Raw genomic sequence first — 22,242 nt, 5'->3', positions numbered from 1 at the left:
TGTCTGTTTATATCTTCTGCCCATTTTTTGATGGGGTTGTTTGTTTTTTGGTATGGAGCTGCAGAAGGTGTTTATAAATTTTGGAGATTAATCCCTTGTCAGTTGATTCACTTGCAAAGATTTTTTCCCCTTTCTGTGGGTTGTCTTTTCATTTTGTTTAGGGTTCCCTTTGCTGTGCAGAAACTTTGAAGTTTGATTAGGTCCCATTTGTTTATTTTTCTTTTTATTGTCACTATTCTGATAGGTGGATCTGAGAAGATGTTGCTGTCGTTTATGTCAGAGAGTGTTTGGCCTATGTTTTCCTCTAGGAGTTTGATAGTGTCTGGTCTTATACCTAGGTCTTTCATCCATTTGGAGTTTATTTTTGTGTATGGTGTTAGGGAGTGTTCTAATTTCATTCTTTTCCATGTGGCTGTCCAGTTTTCCCAGGATCACTTATTGAACAGGCTGTCCTTTCTCCATTGTATGTCGTTGCCTCCTTTGTCATAGACTAGTTGGCTGTAGGTGTGTGGGTTTAATTCTGGGCTTTCCATCCTGTTCCACTGGTCTATATTTCTGTCTTTGTGCCAGCACCACACGGTTTTGATGACTGTTGCTTTGTAGTAGAGTCTGAAGTCAGGGAGCCTGATTTCTCCAGCTGCATTTTTCATTTTCAAGATGTTTTTGGCTATTCTGGGTCTTTTGTGCTTCCAAACAAACTTTATAGTATTTTGTTTGAGTTCTGTGAAAAATGTCCTTGGTAATTTGATAGGGATTGCCTTGAATCTGTATATTGCCTTGGGTAGTATAGTCATTTTGATAATATTAACTCTTCCAATCCATGAGCATGGTATATCTTTCCATCTATTTGTGTCATCTTTGATTTCTTTCATCAGGATCTTATAGTTTTCAGAGTACAGGTCTTTTGTCTCTTTAGGTAGGTTTACTCCTAGGTATTTTATTCTTTTGGATGTGATGGTAAACAGTATTGCTTCCCTAATTTCTCTTTCTGCTCTTTCATTGTTAGTGTATAGAAGTGCCGTTGATTTCTGTGTATTAATTTTGTATCCTGCAACTTTTGCCAAATTCGTGGATGAGCTCTAACAGTTTTCTGGTAGAGTCTTTAGGATTCTCTAGGTATAATATCATGCCATCTGCAAATAGTGATGGTTTTACTTCTTCCTTTCCAATTTGGATTCCTTTTAGTTCTTTTACTTCTCTGATTGCTGTGGCTAGGACTTCCAAAATTATGTTGAAGAGTAGTGGCAAGAGCGGATATCCTTGTCTTGTTCGTGATCTCAGGGGGAATTCTTTCAGCTTTTCACCTTTGAGAATGATGATAGCTGTGGTTTTGTCATATATGGCCTTTACTATGTTGAGTTAGGTTCCCTGTTGCCCACTTTCTGAAGGGTTCTTATCAGAAATGGGTGTTGGTTTTGTCAAAGGCTTTTTCTGCATCTATGGAGAGGATCGTATGGTTTTTATTCTTCAGTTTGTTAATGTGGTGAATCACACTGATGGATTTGCAGATATTGAAGAACCCTTGCATCCCTGGGATAAATCCCACTTGATCATGATGTACAATCCTTGTAATGTATTGTTGGATGTGGTTTGCTAGTATTTTGTTGAGGATTTTTGCATCCATGTTCATCAGTGAAGTTGGCCTGTAGTTTTCTTTTTTTGTGGCATCTTTGCCTGGTTTTGGTATCAGGGTGATGGTGGTCTCATAGAATGAGTTTGGGAGTATCCCTTCCTCTGCAATTTTTTGAAATAGTTTCAGAAGGAAAGTGTTAGCTCTTCTCTAAATGTTTGGTTGAATTCTCCTGTGAAGCCATCTGGTCCTGGACTTTTGTTTGTTGGAAGTTTTTTAATCACAGTTTTTTTTTTTTTTTTTTTCTGTTTGCTATTTCTTTGGGCCACTTCTGCGGCATATGGAGGTTCCCAGGCTAGGGGTCTAATTGGAGCTGTAGCCACTGGCCTATGCCAGAACCACAGCAACGCGGGATCCGAGCCATGTCTGCAACCTACACCACACCTCACGGCAACGCCGGATCGTTAACCCCCTGAGCAAGGGCAGGGACCGATCCCACAACCTCATGGTTCCTAGTCGGATTTGTTAACCACTGCACCACGACGGGAACTCCTAATCACAGTTTTGATTTCAGTTCTTGTGATTGGTCCATTCATCTTTTCTATTTCATCTTGGTTTAGTCTTGAGAGAATGTACTTTTCTAAGAATTTGTCCATTTCTTCTAGGTTTTCCATTTTGTTGGCATATAGTTGCATATAGTAGTCTCTTATGATCCTTTGTATTTCTGTGATGTCTGTTGTTACTTCTACTTTTCCATTTCTAATTTTATTGATTTGAGTCTTCTCTCTTTTTTGCTTGATAAGTCTGGCTAGGGGTTTATCCATTTTGTTGATCTTTTCAATGAACCAGCTTTTTGTTTCATCAGTGTTTTCTATGGTTTTCTTCATTTCTATTTCATTGATTTCTGCTCTGATCTTTATGATTTCTTTCCTTCTACTGACTTTAGGTCTTGTCTGTTCTTCTCTCTTGAGCTGCTTTTGATGTGTCCTCCCCTTTTTCTTCTGGAGTAGGGTATCTTTTTTAAGGTTTCCAGTCCATTTGGGTGAAGAAGTCTCAGTCTTTGGTTGTGAATTTTGTTGTTTTTAGGAGAGAAGTTGAGCTCCAGTCCTTCTCTTCCACCCGTCTCTTGATAGATATGTTTTCTAACAAAAAGATTTGAAGTAAAACAGATCTTCTTACCCCTGGAAGTGCTCAAGTAAAGCTTTCATGTCAACTTATGAGATATGTTGGAGGAGAAATATTAGCAATTTATGAAGATACTGAACTAGATGATTACCTGTGAATTCCCTATTATAATGCAGGTATTCATAATTGATGGAGAAGTTGAGGAGTTTGCAAGAATATTATCTCCAGTTTTTTTTTTTTTTTTAATAAAGAAAGATGTTCTTGGTTGTTTCTTACAAAGAATTGACCATATATTTACCACATAATGTCTCTCTGGTTATGTAGTTTGTATTGGGATGGGCTTCTGATCCAAATCTTTTCCACGAAATTAGAAATGAGGCAAGGATGAGGACTGTTACCATTCTATTCAACATCTTATTCAGTGAAATAAGGTAAGAAAAAAGATGAATACATAAGGATTGTAAAGTAAAAAGTAAAATTAATCTTTTCACATGATTGTAGACATAAAAAGTCCAGAAGAATCCACACATAAAATAATGATTAAGTTGATTTTTAAAAATGGTGAAATAATTTTGAAAGGACAAAGTGTTATATTACTAGGAAAATAAAAGTGACAATGGCTAAAGATGTCACTTCAGAAACAATGCACATCAAAAGACAGTACAAGGACATTTGTAAAATAATAAAATTCAACTCTTGACTTACAGTTCTATATTCAGAATTTTGAAATTCTTTTTTGAAATTTAGGGAAAATTAAAGATTGTTACAAAAAAAACATACATAAAAAATTCATTGCCAGTAAATCTGCATGATAAAAAAATGTTAAAGTTAGCACTTCTGAAGAATGAAAACAATACCAGGTAAAAACTTGAATTCCCAAAGATATAATTTAGAAATGCTGTGTATAAAATTCACTAAAGAATTTTTTCACAGTTAAAAGAAATTTAAAAATAATTGCTTGTTTGAGGAAAAATAAACACAGGGTACTATAGGGTTTGTAAAATACATCAAAGTAGAAAGGCCTTAAAAACATTGCACAATGGAAAGGGGGCCTTATATTATTAGGGCCATACATAGTGTTTGAAAATATTATTTACTGTGAGAAGTAAATAATACATATTTTAACCCTTAGATCAACTGTGAGGAAGAAATCGAAAAAAGTAACTGTTAATCCAGCAGTAGGAATACACTGGAAAACTGAAAAATACACACTCAAAAAGAAGGAACAAAGAAGAATAGAATGGACAGCATTGCAGAATGGTAACCATGTTGTTAGTTATGTAAAATGCAAAAAGTGAATACTCTTATTAAAAGACCGATGTAGTCAGACTGGATAAAAAACAAGATTCAACTCTATGCTGACTAAAAGAAACAAATCTTTATAAAAATGCAGATAGGTTAAAAGTAAAACTTGGGAAAAGATATATCATACTTATACTAACTATAAGAAAATAGAGTGACTATTAATATCAGAAAATATGGGCATTTATACATGAATATTAGAAGAGATAAAGAAAGCTTTCAGATGTCATCAAAAAGATAAACTAATATCATTTGTATATGTGCCTCATAATGGAACTCTAAAGTATATGGCACACCAATGGGTAAAACTAAGGGAAAAAATAGACAAATCCATTAGTATCATTGGAGATTTCAACTCTCATCTCTAAATATGGATAGAAAAGTAAACAGAAAATCAATATGGATACAGGTTATGTGTACCTTACAATCAATCAGCCAGACCTAATTGATGTTTGTGGAATCCTTCACCACCAACAGCAGAGTATACATTATGACAGTCGCACAGTGAACATTTACTAAAATACTAGAACATAAAGCAAACCCCCCAAACTTAGAAGAACTGAAATAATTTTTCTCTGACAGCAATAAAATATTTTAAAAAATCAATTACAATCGGAAAACTCCAGGAATTCCTACTGTGATGCAGCAGAAACGAATCTGACTAGTATCTATGAGGATGTGGGTTTGATCCCTGGCCTCACTCAGTGGATCAGGGATCAGGTGTTGCCATGAGCTGTGGTATAGGTTGCAGACGTGGCTCGGATCCTATGTTGCTGTGGCTGTGGCTGAAGGCCAGCGGCTGTAGCTCAGATTCGATCCCTAGCCAGGGAACTTCCATATGCTGTGGGTGTGGTCCTAAAGAGCAAAAAGGAAAACTCTAAATATTTATAAATTAAATGACGCATTTCTAAATAACTGAGGGGACAGGAAAAAAAAACAATGAAAATTAGAAAATGTTTTGATCACAACAATAAACAATACAATATTTGAAAATTTGGGGGATAAAGCAAGAATTAGAGAAAAATTTTTACCTTAAATTCTTACAATAGAAGAGAAAAAAAGGTGTTTTAAATTAAAAAAAAAAAAAACCGATACCTTCTCAAACTACAAAAATAAGAGAGTAAATGCAAACTAAGGGGAAGGGAAGAATAAAGGGGAGACCACAGAAGAATGAAATAGGAAACAGACAATAGAGAAAATTAATAAAACCAAATAACAGTTTTTCTGGGAAAAAAATCAATGAAATTAATTTATTCTCCAGTTAGATTGATTACAGAAGAAAAAAGAGGAAGACACAAGTTACCCTATTAGGAATAAAAGAGGGATGCCACTATAAATTCCATATACATGAACAGGCAAATTAAGGGTTACTATGGACACATTTATCCCAGTTCATTTGACAAAAAGAAACAAAATGGGTAAATTCCTTGAAAAATAAAAATTACCAATGCTGACACAAGATGAAAAGAGAAAGTCCAAATAAATCTATATCTATTAAAGAAATTTTAAAATCTTTTTACAGAAAACCCAAAGAAACCCTAAGAGCTTCACTGGTAAATTCTGGTAAACATTTTAGGATACATTAACTCTTTCAGAATAAAAAGAAGAGGAAATGTCGCAACTTATTTTACGAGTCCAGCATTGCTCTGACACTGAATCCAAAGCCAAATAGTACAGAAAGGAAAAATACAGATCAATATCCCTAATAAGTATACACGAAACTATATGTAACAAAAGTTTATCAAACTGAATCCAGAAATATATGGAAAAGATAAAATATTATTATCATGTGGAGTTTATTGCAGGAATTCGAAGTTGATGCACAATTTGAATATCAATCATATTAAAAGAATGAAGGAGAAAATTCTAGATCATCTAGAAACAGAAAAGGTATTCAATAAAATTAAAAACCTACCTGTTTAAAAACAAAATACAACGCTCAGCAAGGTGGGACTAGAGAACTTCTTGAATATGATAAATAACATTTACAGGGATATACATTAAAATGCAAAGGGCAAGAGAAGACTAGCCTAGTCTTGAAGAAGAGTAAGACCAAAGCTAGAGCGCTCATGTGACCTGATAGCAAACTTTATAAAGATAAATAACATAGCGTGGTATTGATCAGACAAATTTACCTAGTGTATGATAAACTTGCCACTGCCACAAAATCCAAAAAAGACGATCTTTGAAATGAGATGCAGAATTGGAGTTCCCGTCGTGGCTCAGTGGTTGAGGACTCCGACTAGGAACCATGAGGTTGCAGATTCGATCCCTGGCCTTGCTCAGTGGGTTAAGCATCCAGCGTTGCCATGGGCTGTGGTGTAGCCCGCAGACGAGGCTTGGATCTGGCATTGCTGTCGCTGTGGTGTAGGCCGGCAACTACAGCTCCAATTCGGCCCCTAGCCTGGGAACCTCCATATGCCATGGGTGCGGCCCTAGAAAATATACAAAAAAAAGACCAAAAAAAAAAAAAAAAAAAAAAGAAAAGAAAAAAAGAGTTGCAGAATTAACTGGGTATCTACTTGGGGGGAAGGAAACCTCACACCTTCAAATGAATTTCATACCAGTTGTAGATCTATTTGATTATCATAAATCAATAGAACTTCTAGAAGAAAATTCAAGAAAAACTCTCAATTTGGGACAAGCAAAGAGTTCTTCATATTTTTGGAGCACAAAAATGCCCTGACGTATCATGAAGAAAGTATTAATAAATAGAATTTCATCAAAAAAAAAAATCACTAAGAACATGAAAAGGCAGGAGTTCCCATTGTGGCTAAGCAAAAACGAGTTTGACTAGTATCCATGAGGATGCAGGTTCAATCCCTGGCCTCACTCAGTGGGTCAGGGATCTGGCGTTGCCGTGAGCTGTGGTGTAGGTAAGTTACAGATGTGGCTCGGATTGCACGTTGCTATGGCTGTGGTGTAGGCCAACAGCTGTAGCTCAGATTTGACCCCTAGCCTGGGAACTTCTATATGCTGCAGGGTTGGCCCTAAAAAGAAAAGAAAAAAAAAGAATATGAAAAGGCAAACCATAGAAAGTGAGACTATTTGTAATATGTATAATCCAACAAAGCATTTGTATACAGAACATACTAAGAAATCCAAAAACTCAGGAAGAAGAAAGACAAAAATCAGCACAGAATTCAGGAAGTACTTTACATAAGGAGACACACAATTAACTAACAAGCATATAAAAAGTTCTTCAACATCATTAGTCATCTGAGAAATGCAAATAATAACCATTTTGAGAATCCACTACCTACCCACTGAAATGGCTAAAATTGAAATGAGCAAACGAAAGCCCTGAAAATACCAAATATAAGCCAGATGCAAAGAAAATAGCATTCTAATTTAAATTGGCATAACTACTTTGAAGAACTCCTTAATATTACCTACTAAAGCTGCCCATAGTCATATCCCCTGACCTAGCATTTTCACTTATCAGCATATTTCCAACAGAAATGTGTTCATGGCTCTATTCTTGTTAGTAGCTGAAAACTGGAATTGGTACTCATATACAGTGAACTGTTGAATGGATGAATATTTTTAGTATAATTTTAACAATGGAAGATGCTATATGAGTTTATCTTACACACATAATATTGTACAAAAGAAGCTGAACGCACAAGAATGAACACTGTATTATTCCATTCACAGAAAGATCCAATGCAGACATAATATCTTATGATAGACATTCATATAGTGTTACTTCTTGGGTAGGGGGATAGGGGAGGCCTCCTTTGGTTCTAGTAATAGTCTGTTGCTCTATTTGGGTGGTGGTTACAGTCGTTTGTTCACTTGATAAAAATTCATCAGGCTGAACATTTAAAATTTATACAGTTACACTCCTATAAAAATGCTTATGAAAATGTAATTCAAAAGATAGAGATACATACAAAATGTTCAGGGGGAGTCAAGGAATTGGGAGAGGGAGTGGGAGAAGAGAGAAGGGCCTGAAGATGGGATTGTGAACGTGGGCTGGAATCTGAAGAAATCATCCAAATGATCTCAATTAATGTGATTTCTGCTGTGGAAGATTTATTTAAAAACCCTTTCACCTAAAGAATGATCAATATTGGACATGATTATTTGAGTATCACAGAGATTCAACATTTTCAGAGAGGTGCCTGCCATGAATCTTTCTCCATGATCTTAGTTCTCCATAATGGATCAGACATTGTGCTGCTATAACTATAACTTGGAACAATTCTGAGAAATTCCTAATACATGCTTACCAAACCCACAGGTGAAATTTCTATCCACGAAGATTACCTAATCCAACTTCTTTATCCTGTCCTCTTGCCCTGTCTCTACCTCAGAAGAATTAATGTAGTTCCCAGGTTTGAGACTTGAGTATGTGTTACCTTTCAAATTCATGACATAATATTTGTAAAAGTTTTTTTTTTTTAAGAAAAACAACATAATTGTATCATTGCCTATCTTAGTATTTACTTACAACACACTTCCAAAGTGCAGCTTGATTTCTTTCTTTTCCATGCTGTTTTCTCTTGACTGCTTCAACCCACTTAAAAATAGGATGTGAAGGAAGAGTCATGTTTGAATGTTAATGTAAATGTTTTAAAACTTTTACAACAGTTATGATTTTTACCTTATGAATTAACATTTAATTATTGTATTCACCAGGGTCTGACTGTGTTTAAGAACACAACCAAAACATCTCAGTGCCTTCCCAGGATAAAATTTTCTTTCTTACTCATCTCATAGTCAATCCAAATCCAGGACTTTCCTTCAAAACGGTGTTTACACCAGATGCTCATTTCCTCAGAAAACTCCTAACAGGTCATAGAGTGGTTTTAAAAAAAAGTCTTATTTTTTTTTCTATGTGAGTCTGTTTCCGCCGTTTAAAAAGTGGCTGAATGTATTGAATGAGTAATATGTGAACGCACCTTCCCTACCTGTCCTTTTCCTCTCTCCCATGGCTTTTCCCCTACAGTTGTTTAAGCTACTATGCTTTCCTTAAATTACATTTACTTTCCACAGGGTTTTATTATTTCTTTTTCATAATCAAGGTTTTCATGATCAATTTATTTTTAAAGGCCTCTTATTTAGGGGTACAGACAATTGTAAACAAAATACACTTATTTAAACAACAGACAGGAGATAATTAGCTAATGTGTACAGGTGGTAATGACAGACTTTTGGAAGAATATAGCAAATTGCAGTTTGTGGAAATTAGTTTCCTTTCAGCTAGGATGATTTGACAACCTTTGCCAGAACATGCAAAAATTTTATGATGAAGAGCTAAGCAAAAGACTAGCCAATTCTTGAGTATTTGCATATCTGACAGCTCCTATTTTCAGATTTTATTGATGAGTTTAAATATACTAAGTAATAAAGTATTTTGGGAGCTCTTTTCTAATTTGTATTTGATTTCATTCTCCTACAGCACCAGCAATGAGCAGGAAAGCATTTGTAATCATTCTGAGACAATATGAAAGTTGGGTTCAACTAGGCTAGTTCTTTGTTACCAAATGCCAAGTGGGTCCACCTGTTTCTAGAAAACACAAGGAGTGAGGAAGATTCTGAGCCATGAAGTAAAATGAGCAATGTGGAAAACTTCCTATTTTTCCTCAGACAGTGTCAGGGAACATTTATTGTTCAAGGTCCAAATTTCTGTTACTTCTCAAAATACATATGTTTCAGTGTCCAGGTATAGTCACTCCAAACATTTTAAAGGCTAATAGGAATAATTCTGAAGCTGATTTACCTAAGTCTGACCAATCTATGCTCCATTAATTGAATTGCCTCCTATGGGTATCTATGTATTTAAAACTAAAGTTCCATTGTAGATTTTGTTGAAGGAATAAAATCTGCCCCCTCCCCTTAAAAACCTGTATCTATTATGCTCACGGTCAAGAGCATGATCTAAAGGGAAGGTGTTTGGAACAACTAGGGCAGTCATAATGACCTCATACTATTTTTCTTAAATCTAATAAAAACCTTATAGATTAATAAAGATTTATAGCTTTCATGGCATTTTTCACATCCTTTTTTTTCATTATATAGAAAAGGAAGTTGAGATTTGTAAACATTAAGTGTGTTACCCAAGGTCACTTAACAAATTCTGGAACACACATCTTTTGGCTCCTAGTCCAGTATTTATTCCAGAACATTAAGCAGTAGGCTGAAGAAATAGAGACCCAGGGGTTGGGGGGGAGGGGGGAGAAGCAGTAAAAGGAAGAGATAAAAGGAACAAAAAATATGCAATCAATTTCCACTTTGTGACTATTTATTGCTTAAGATTTGCAAAGTACTATGATCTATTTTGAACAGATTATACTTTTTCACTCATCGTATTGTTAGCCTCACAACATATCTAGAAACTAAATCACTTATATAAGAAAAATTGGAGGCTTAGAGAGGCAAAATAACAGCCAAGTTATATGGCTAGTAATTGACAGAGTTATACTAAAACTTAAATCTTTCAATTAAATCTACTGCTGTGAAATACTACTTTGTTAGAATAGCATAGCAAGATATGCATATGTGGATAAATGTATATAGATCTTCCTAGACATCCATAGGTGGGAGAATGATAGAACCATGAATGTTTATATGTAGAGCTTGGGTCAATACAAATATCAAAAATACCACTAAAAATTGATCACACTGATTACTTTTAACATATTACCAAATATTTAATTTTGCATATAAGTATAAAGTCATTAATTTTTTCACGCACTCATAATCCAACCAAATATTTATTCTTTAGCTACCATGAGCAAGCTCTTTGAAAATGAATCAACACATGTTCTTCCCACAAGCTTACTCTATAATAGGGGAGATGAAATCCTCCCCAATAATATTAATAAAAATAATAATCATAAAAGAGGTATAGATAAAAGTACATTGCTTTAGGAGATCAGAGATTGCTACTGGATGGTTCAGTGCATTTTATGGGTGATTAGTAAAGCAACTGTTATCTTAAAGCCACTCAGAAGGTGTTGATGTTTCCTATACATTGGACAATAAGGGTGAAGAGAATGAGACAAATGCAAGACCTTGTTGAGCTAGAATCCAGAGAATTCAGACATTGGATGTGATGCAAATAAAGGAGACTAATCAATGATAGCAGGAATGTCCTGAAGCTCCGTGTCCAGGAGAACACAGAGAAAGAAAAGAAAACAGATCTTAGGTGGAAGACAAGGTTCATTTGAGACTGGTTATATTTTATGTACTAATCAGAAAACTGGATGATGTTGAAATCAAGCACTTATGTTTATTTCTAATATTATTTGTTATAAAAATAAGTTTCCTGATCTTCCATAAAGGCCAAAATTCAGGACATCACTGTTATTTTTATTTCCTCTTCCCTGTCACCATTCTCCTGTTCCTTCCCTCAGTCCTTTTGATTCTACCGCCACAGAGTCTCCTTGTTCCCATCTCTCCTTTCTCCTACACTTTTCTGGATTGTGGATCCCATGATGCATAGTTATGCATACCCAGCTTTTACCGTCTACTTGTTTCTCACTCGTAAAATTACGGGGACCAGCCCACCTCCTTTTCTTCCTTCTCTGACATCTTAAAGTCTCATCTGCTATGGGAGCAGCTCCCAATTGCATTGTTGTCAGTTTTCACTGCCTTAGGCTGATACTATATTATTCCTCAGACTCCTGTGGTCACTTGCTGTGCTACTCAAAGCTGAATTCTAGGTCTTTGGTTTGGGCCTTTCAAAGCAGTGATGCTGCGGCCCGCTCTAGAATTTCCTGTCCCTTTGAAAAGAACCAGGGAAGCAGTAATTTCTCTGCAATGGGAGACTCTTTCTAAATGCCTCCACTACAGTATAAGCTGGACCTCAAAGTGTTATTTCTTTCATTAAGCTTTATCCACATCCAATTTTATTCCTCATGGGCCTCATGTACTACAGATGTGATGTGATGGGGTTCTTGTTACAGCTCTTTGCACCCTACATCTTCCATCTTCGGTCCCCATTCCAGAATTGAAATCAGTGTGATTGACAGTTTCATTTTTTGTGGTGAATATTCTCCTTAGAGCCTTGTAGAACTTCTAGTCACTTCTCCTTCAGCTTTCACACTTGGCCATTTGGGTTCTGTTAGGTTCCTTCTAGTCAAATTAAGAATGCCTGAACCCCAATCCTGATACAGAGTTCTAAAGATGGTGCTTAGCCTTTACAAAACAAAGTTAATAATAGCGCTAAGATTGGGGTGAAATTAGGTTATGTCTTATATAAGCATCCCATATTCCATCTTCTTAGGCTCAATAAGGATAACTTGTAATATAGTAATTAAATCTAAAAGAAAAATATCCTTAATACTGCCACCCTGAATTGATTTTTAGGGCTTGTTCTGTCATATCTCAACTTTCACATTTAGAAACATGGAATTTATTTGTCTGTTTTCTAAATAAATTTCACTCTGTGTGTGTGTCTCTCTCCCCAAACACACACACACACACACACACACAATAAATTGAGACATGGCTGTCCTTCTCAGTTATCTCTGCTGAAAGTCAAAAAGCTATGTATAGTCTGCCTTAATGAGGTTCCATTAAAAAGGTGGTAGCTGCTACTGAAGGGAAGTCTAAGTACCTGGGAAGAATTAAGAAGCACTACTTGAACTTACTCTAAATCCCCATTCCCTCTTCAGTGGCTGGAATTTAATTACCTTTCTGGGCTTCTCAAAATGTCCCTAACTAGCAGAGGGGGGATGCAGACAGGAGACTGGGGCCAAAGCATAAAGTAAAACTGCACACGTCTAGGTTTATTTTTGTTTAGAAAAGTCATGTAAATTTGCTCACTATAACATTAGTCCATATTAATTTTTAAAATGAAAATTAAGCAATTTAAATAATGTTAAATCACACTATCCCAACCTCTAAGCAAAATTTGTGATCAGAATAGGTTGGTCTTTATTGGTGCAAAAGTCCTATATTACCTTTGGGTCACAGAAACTAGTTTGAAAATGTTTTTAGATAATCTAAAGGAAGAGGTCCAGGGATATAATAACCAGGGAGGAGTTATAAATACTTTCACATTTACCTGTTTTAATAATTTCCCTCCAGTTTTTTTCTTTTTTGCCTCTTACGTTTGACCTCCTTACTTGATTTTCTATTGCCTTTGACCCTATAGAAATGTATTTCTGTTTCTCACTGTGCATGTGTTTCTCTATTCTATCTTTAACTTTCTACTGCTTAGTCAAAGCTTTCTTTTTCTGACAATTTGACTTCCTTTTGCTCCAGCCATTAACTTTTGCCTACTCTTGAATTTTCAGTTCAGATTTCTCTTGTGCCGCTCATGAAACCTATTGTGAGCAAACCCCGTTTTAATAAAACTCCTGTGGTTTTTGTGTCCCAGGATAAATATAAGGGGAGAGAGGAAAGCCGAAGAATTCCTTAACTACAACTACTTTAGTAATAGTGAAAGCTGCTTCTATCTGAGCATCAGGGTTGAGGGAAGATATATTTAATCTGAGTTCTTTCCTACAAGTTATATTTGACATCACATCATTGGTTACCTTTTCTGGAGCTGAAAGACTTGCCTTCATGACATTTTTTTCTAATAAATATTTAGACATTCCAACTTCCCACTGATGAATTGTCCTATGGCTTTACCAGTTAATGAGAGACAACTACTTCAGCAATTAATCCATAAGGAGACTTTGATGTAAGTTTTGTAGTACATTTCATCAGTAATAACCATATTGAAGAGATTCTGCCGAGTGAGAAGACCTAGCAGAAAGACTGGCTGCAGAAGAGCAACAAATTGATCCCTAAAGAACATGGTTCTTGTTCTGTGTGCAGTGTTTATAAGAATATTATCAGCAGTGCACATTTTTAATCTAGTGAAAATTTGGCAGCACCACTGAAATCCTTTCTAGCTGAGCATTCAGAATGACTTTAAATAAACAAAGCCAGCAGCCAGGAAATGCAAACTTCAGCAGATTTACTGCAGTAAGTGATAGCTACCACTAGGCTCTTATCCCTGGTTAGAGTTAAATAATTTACTCTTCACTACCATTAAATGTTTTAAAATTATCTCTGTGCATAAATATGTGTCTATTTATTTCAGTATAATTGTTCCTTCTTGCCACTCTTGATGTTAAATCCTGAAAATGGATCACAACTCCCAAGGTAATATTAGTAGATAAGTTGCCCTGCAGTTAACTGCCCCTTCTTGAATGTACAGAGCCACATCTGTGAATGACTCCCAGAGTCTTTAACTAATTAGCAACCAGACACCAGTAAATAAAAAAGTTAGAATGGAGCCTTTAACTGGAAGGCTCCTATAAGCATATATAAAACTTTATTTCTCAGGTTAAGTTTAATAAGAAATTCTAACAGCTGGACTGTTCCATGTATTTATTAATAGGCTTTTTCTTCCCCCCTCTTTCTTTTTCACATACTTTTGTTCTTAATTCATTTTTTTAAAGAAAATTAGAAACGTAACACATCCCTTCAAATTTGTTTTTCCTATACAGGGATTTTATTCTTTTCTTGACTTTTTTTACCTTTTTGTAAATTAAGAAAATTTACCTACTTTCATTTATACAAGAAGTAATACTGAAAATCTTACAGTCGAAATAATTTTTCTACTTTATTTACCTAACATTCATTCAACAGAACTCTTAATAAGTGTCTGGAAATCAACTAGGAAATGCGAATATAGCTTTTATGCATTTTGGGTACTTAAAGGGTTAATTTATTTGCTATACAAACACACAATGGCTGTCATGTAGTTAATGCCATGCACATCTCTGATACTTATTATTTTAGCTATCTCATCACTAAAGTCCAAAGAGATTAGATTATTTGCCCAACATGACATATTTTATTAAGATCATGCAGTTAGTGTTTGGCTCAGAATTTCTACCTATAACACTTACATTATCCGTCTCCTATCTTGTGAGATGAGCAGGGTAAGTAAAATTATAACTATGTCACAGACTGAAGAAACTTTGGTTCTGAGTTGTTAAGATTTAGTCAGAGTTCTAGGGCTAATAAATATAAAGCTTGGGAGTTTCCGTCGTGGTGCAGTGGAAACAAATCCGACTGGGAACCATGAGGTTGTGGGTTCCATCCCTGACCTGGCTTGGATCTGGCATTGCTGTGGTGTAGGCCGGCAGCTGTAGCTCTGATTTGACCCCTAGCCTGGGAACCTCCTTATGCCAAGTATGCGGCCCTAAAAAGACAAAAGACAAAAAAATATATATATATAAAGCTTGGACTACCCTAGAACTTTACATTTGAATGTCTAGCCTAGTATACTCACTATTCTACCAGGAATAGATGTATAAAAAGATGAATCTCAGCATCTATACTTGCTGAGAAAGGACTGAGTTTAAGCCTTGACATGTTTATATTGATTACCTTTATTCTTTTAAAAATCCACTGCTTAAAAATTTGAAGTTCAAAAATATGTTAAGCCTGAAGGGCCACTGCTATCTCTTGGCAGTACTGCCCATGTTAGCAGGGATAGTTCATTTCCCATATTCTCTTATCCCAGAAATACTTATCTGTGATTCAGAGCATTCTGGTTAATCTCTTTTATATTGATGGATTGCAATGATATTTGCACTCAGAATGTATCAACTCAATGTGTAGTAATAGATTTATTCCAAATGATTGTGGTTTCAGTTTCAAGAAAGGAGATGTTATTTATCTAATGATTAAGCTCCATCACTGAAAAACTCATAATCTGTACCTATTGCATAAAGTGCTTAGGATTCCAGATTTACTTAGTCCTCTTACATAAGAAATACACATGTCAGAAAGTAAGTACTTAGAGGTGTTAGAATTTTTAATATTGGGAAATTTTAAATGTGGTTTTAGTTTTCATGATTTAAATAATCAATTTCCCTCTTCTGAGAACTGAAACTCAGCCTTTTTTATATCCTAGGCAAATTTATTTTCAAGGTTCACAGGCTGGCAGAATGTTGTAAAAATTTATTGTGACCTATCAATATGATAAATATCCTGATTTTTATTATTTGTTATGTCCTCCCTAAAATTCCAAACCTCTTATGAAAAATAAAATTCTTTATTTTGGCATTAAATTAAGTTTTCATAATTCTTCTTTCAAGTGTGAAATCACACTGTGTTGCTTTATCTTTTTAATGAAGTGCCAATCAATGAATTTTGATTGTATTTTAAGTAGTGTATAAGTTTCTTTGAAGATGCTAACAAAACTGCTTGTCCTCGTTCTCTGGAAACACTATTTTTTTAATGGACAAATCTGGCCATGTTTTATTGAACAAGGGATTCGTGTTGATGTGAGCAATCCAATATGTTTTATTAGGTCATTTCTACAGGAAGTGGTGATTCAGTCTTGAAAAAGTAAAATAGTTCTCTCTTCATAATGCCAAGCAACTGATGAGTGATGTTTTTTCCTTTGATAGCAGATTTCTTTCACTGAGTTTATTAAATTAGTGTCTCTCTGTCATCATTTAGACATAACCCTGTACTTTTTAAAAAATAGATTGCTGATGTAAGAATCTGCTTGGGGTTGTGTTTTTACAAACGTAATGCCAAAAAGGAGGATATACGATGTCTGAGATTTTAGCACTGATATTTACCTCTGCTAATATTTTCATCTAGGAACAACTGTCTGGTGGCACCAGTAGAATTTGCTAGAGAACTCATAATTTTATAACTGAGATAAAGCAATTTTCTCCCCACCACATCCTCTTTCTCAACCTCTATTGCTTTGCCACCTTTCCCTGTGGCAATTTTAAGACTTTCAAAAGTCCTTGGTGCTCTTATTTTAGATGTACCACATGAATCATATCAACCATGTTAAAAATATTTCCCTTTCCTAAATAATATATAATTGATATTTGTTATGTATGTATACAGTATAGTTGATTTGAAATATAGTATTAAAATTTGTAAGCTTTTATATATTTTAAGATTTGATCTCGTGGTTTTCATTTTTGATCCAATGCATTTTATGTTAAAGCCTCAGAGACTCTGCAGGCTCTTGAAAAGTTATAATGCTCTTTCCTTGGATCTATGGCGAAAATAACTTTCTTTTTTTCTTTGCTCTTATATCTCCACTTCACATCTTAGGATCATTTTTCTATAACTTCTATAGGTTATGGTTTTTCTCTCAGTGTCATTTTCGTGATATCCTACTCTTCCGAACAATTTTATTTTTTTAACATCTTTTTCTGCCTTCCAAAATCTCTACACTGTCACTTCTTTTGAAATATACTTTTTTCCCTCTAAGTTGAGTTATATCTTCTCTTCTTGATCAATTTGTACAAATAATGTACTCTCTGGCATCAGTTTATGTGAGGTGGAATATACATATATAGAGTTTTCTTGGAGGACTGGTGTTTTTTTTTTCTTCAATATATATAATTTTTTAGATTTTTTTTCATTATATATAATTACATGCTATTGACTATAGTTCCCTGTTCTATACAGTAAATCCTTATTGCTTATCTGTTTTATGTATAATATGTGCATCTGTTAATACCATACTTCTAATTTATCCTTTCTCCATTCTCCCTTTCCCTTTGGTTAATTGCAAATTTGTTTTCTGTGTCTGTGAGTCTGTTTCTGTTTTGCATATAGATTTATTTTTATTATTTTATAGATTCCTCATATAAGTGGTATCATATATTTATTTCATTTAGTATGATATTCTTTAGGTCCGTCCATGTTGCTGCAAATAGCAATCTTTCATTCTTTTTATGGCTTAGTAATATTCCATTGTATATATGTATCACGTCTTCTTAAACCAATCATCTGCTGATGGGTACTTGGGTTGTTTTCATCTCTTGAGTACTGTAAATAGTGCTGCTGTGAATATTGGGGTATCTTTTTGAATTAGAGTGTTCATCTGTTTTGGATATATGCCCAGGAGTGAGATTGTTAGATCATATGGGGGCTCTATTTATTATTTGCAGATTTTTGATGATAGCCATTCTTACTGGTATAAGGTCATACCTCACTGTGGTTTTAATTTGCATTTCTCTAATCATTAGTGATGGTGAGCATCTTTCATGTGCCTGTTGACTGTCTATATATCTTCTTTGGGGAAATGTCTGTGTAGGTCTTCTGCCCATTTTTGATTGGATTATTTGGGTTTTTTTTTCATGTTGAGTTGTATAAGCTGTTTATATATTTTGGACATTAACCCCTTATATCATGTAATTTGCATCGTACATCATTTGCAAATATTTTCTCCTAGTCCATAGGTTATCTTTTTATTTTGTAGATAGTATCCTTTAATGTGCAGAAGCTTTTAAGCTTGATTATATCTCATTTATTTTTGCTTTTATTTCTTTTGCCTTAAGAAAATACTGCTACAATTTATGTCCAAGAATGTTTTACTTATGTTTTCTTCTAGGAGTTTTATGGTGTCATAGCTTATATTTCGGTATTTAAAATATTTTAAGTTTTTATTTATTTATTTTTGCTTTTTTAGGGCCGCACCTGTGGCATATGGAAGTTCCCAGGCTAGGGGCTGAATCAGAGCTACAGCTGCCTGCCTATGCCACAGCCACAGCAATGCAGCATCCAAGCCGTGTCTATGACCTACGCCATAGCTCATGGCAACGCTGAATTGTTAACCCACTGAGCAAGGCTAGGGATTGAACCCGTGACCTTGTGGGTCCTAGTCGGGTTCATTAACCACTGAGCCACAAAGGTAACTTCCTTGAGTTTATTTTTGTATATAGTCTGAGGGAGTGGTCTAATTTCATACATTTACATGGATCTGATCAGCTTCAATACCACTTGCTGAAGAGACTTTTTCCCTTTGTATATTCTTGTCTACTTCATCATAGATTAATTGATTATAGGTGTCTAGGTTTGTTTCTGGGCTCTCTCTTCTGTTCCATTGCTATTGTCTATTTTTGTGCCAATATCATCCTGTTTTGATATTGTAGCTTAGTACTATTGTCTGGTCTGAAAGGTTATGCCTTCAGTTTTGTTATTTTCCCTCAGGATTACTTTGGCAATTCTGGGTCTTTTGTGGGAGAACTGGTCTTGATCATTGTGTTTTCTATTTTTTAAACACATCGTCCATTTCATTTTGTTATTAATGTTTGCTAATATCTATGCTTACTTTAACTCTTTCTTTTTCATTCAGTAAGTCAACAAATAGACTTTTGGGATCTATTATAATTTGCAAAGTATTCAACTTAAATTAAAACATTTAAAAATCAAGGACATTTTAGTTTTCTATAGCTTCTGTAATGAAATACCAGACTGGGTGGCTAAAACAATGGAAATTTATTTTCTCACCATTCAAGAGGCTAGAACCTGAAGATCAAAGTCTCAGCAGAGTTGTTTGTTCTCTTCTGAGGTCTCTTTCCTTGGCTTGAATTTGGCTATCTTTTCTCTGTAAGTTCACATGGTCTTTCTTCTGCATGTGTCTGTGTCCTAGTCTCCTCTTCTTATAAGGACACCAGTCATACTGGATTAGGGTCCACCCCAATGACCTCATTTTATCACAATTACCTTTATAAAGACCCTCTCTAAATGAAGTCACATCCTGAGATAGTGAGAGTTAGAACTTCAAATGATTTCTTTGGGGGTATGGAGTATGTGACACAATTCAGACCATAACAGAAGATAGTAAGAAATAAATGCTACAATGCACTCAATATTCATGCTACTTATCCTGACAATTGTTGTCATGAAGATGTCAGATTCTAACGCTTACCATGGACTCATTTTGGTAAGGGTAGTATCTGGACTTACCTGTTATGGGGGACAAGGCAATGTTCTTTTTCTACCATAACCAGTATCCTGCAACGGCTATTTTCACAGAGTTATATTTGTATACTTGACAAAAGAAATAATATATATTAGGAGTTCCCGTCGTGGCGCAGTGGTTAACGAATCCGACTAGGAACCATGAGGTCGCGGGTTCGGTCCCTGCCCTCACTCAGTGGGTTAACGATCCGGCATTGCCGTGAGCTGTGGTGTAGGTTGCAGACGCGGCTCGGATCCCGCGTTGCTGTGGCTCTGGCGTAGGCCAGTGGCTACAGCTCCGATTCGACCCCTAGCCTGGGAACCCCCATATGCCGCCGGAGCGGCCAAAGAAATAGTAAAAAGACAAAAAAAAAAAGAAAAAAAAAAGAAATAATATATATTAGCAATAAGTTATTAGCTCATGTTTGAAAAAGTTTTCCCTGCCCTACCCACTCATGTTATTCATTTTCCCAAATATTGGAATGTCATCTGCATTGCCTGCAATGACATTCACTTATTTTACATATCATCATTACCTAGTCTGCTCCCTATTACTCTCCTTACTGTTGTTCCAACTCTCAATAACCTAAAAGGGATTGAGTACTTATCTTTTGGCTACTGACTGTTTGATAGGGTCTAATGTGCCTCAGTTCTGTGTTAGTCTACTTCAGGGATTCTAATATAGGATAATTTTTTTAACTTATTCAAACATTGTATCATGAGGCTAGAGCTATAGTAGCAAACCAGTCAACATTCTTGTTTTCATGGAAGTATATTCTACTAGTAGTAGAGGAAAACAGCCATCATATAATTACATGTAAGAGCTATGAGACAAGAAGTGGCTTTTTGTATAAAATAGTAAGATGAAAGCCCCATTGATAATTTGACGAAGGCTGCTAATGGAATTACAAGAATAAAACATGGATTTCAAGAGATTTTCTAGACAGAGAGAGCATTAAGTAAGATCTTAAGAAAAAGGGGGTTGCACTGCTTGTTCAAGAATAGAACAGTCATTTATTCATTCAACAAATATTTGAATATTTTGTTAGCACTGCCATGTGGTAGACAATACCCTAGGTTTTGATGATTCTAAAGTGAAACAAAATAGACAAGGAGAGAGATATCAAATGGAATAACTGGACTTTAATCACATAAGTATATATGAAGTTATATTTGCAACACATGCTGTGAAGAGGGGTAAGGAAGTAATGACAGCCTTTATTAGGAGGACTTTGAACTCTCCAAGCCATCAGAGTGACTTCTTGGCAGAACTGACACCAGTTTCGATCTGAAGAATGAGTAGAAATGTGTTGTTAAAGACTAGAAAAGAATATTGACTAATAAGGAAGTATGGTCAGATTTGAGTTGTGAAAGTTCCCCCCGCCCCCCCAGAGAGTGGGAGTCTCTCCCTGAACATTCTGGAGAATATCCCCTTTTTTGTTTCATTCTGCCATGATATGCTTCAGGGCAGACTAAGTAGAATTACCTTATTACCTCACTCATAAATCTGTACTGGAAGATTTAAATAGCACTGGATCTCTTGTAATTATTGAAAGAGTTGTTTGAAGAAGAGGCCAAGTGAGGCACGTGTAGAGAGGGTGAGAAAAGGGTTTGTCAGGGAAATTGTATCCTGTAGGAAATGTATGTCCTGAGCTAAGCCTGAAGGGAAGGTGGGGATTTGATGTCAGGGAAATGTGATCCCTTCACTCACTGTGGAAAGAGCCACAAAGAGAGAGACTCACAGTTAATTTGTCCCCTTTAAAAATAATGGTGGTTATTGCATTATTTTTCTTGTGTTTGAAATACTCAAGATCATCCTGCATTTTGCATCTATTGCTTGTATCCACTCTCAAATCTCCTAAGTTGTTGCCCCTATCCTTCTATTACATCTTGCCCTTTTCCCTCCCCAGAGATAAACCTTCAGCTGTATCCTGGTTAGCCCTCATTGAAATTATTTTTTCAAATGAACTCGTTAGCCTCTGCTTTTTCAGTTATCATCTCTTTCTAGCAGCTATTGCTTATTTAGGCTTCTTCTTGGTTCTTTTAGTATGACTCCATGTCTGGTTCCTTCTAATTTCTAAATCATTTAAAATACTCTTAGTATTATTTTTGCAGCATCTCATCTTGCAAGTTATCACGGAATTGTTCTTACCACAAAAATACTTATATTCAAAGAAGCATAATTTGCCTTTAACTGGTCCTGTAGATGAAAAGTGACAAATGAGAAAACTAATAGATGACTTTTCTTTCCTTTTATAGGTGCTTTTGTTTGTTCAGGTAGAACAAAAATACGTAAATTTTGAACCTCCTATAGGCAAAGGATTTGGCTTGTTCACTGTCCATACGTAGGGGCCAGCTCCAATCTGGGCCCATAAAACATGTTTAGTAAATGATTAAATACATAATCAGTGGAGAAAGGGCAAATGGAGAAAGGTCTGTATTACAGATCCCAGTAAAGCAGTAAAGGTTGGGATCTGATAAAGATAGCGTGGTATTTTATGTGGGTTCTATTCAGAGTTTTTCTTAATGAAGTTCTTTGAAATCAATGGTTCTCAAACCTG

At 35.4% G+C, this 22,242-nt stretch overlaps 1 long non-coding RNA gene across 9 annotated transcripts in view; it reads left to right on the top strand.

Moving 5' to 3' along the window:
* LOC110259987 (uncharacterized) overlaps nucleotides 1–22,242 on the top strand; it is a 1,024,192-nt gene that overhangs the window by 609,585 nt on the left and 392,365 nt on the right. The window lies entirely within an intron of this gene.

The sequence above is a fragment of the Sus scrofa genome, chromosome 1, assembly GCF_054392235.1.
Source record: "Sus scrofa isolate SSC_HxYL_T2T_F1_AM1 chromosome 1, Sscrofa_HxYL_maternal_Yorkshire_Landrace_v2.0, whole genome shotgun sequence".
Classification (NCBI taxonomy): Eukaryota; Metazoa; Chordata; class Mammalia; order Artiodactyla; family Suidae; genus Sus; species Sus scrofa.
This window is presented reverse-complemented; position numbering and strand designations above follow the sequence as displayed.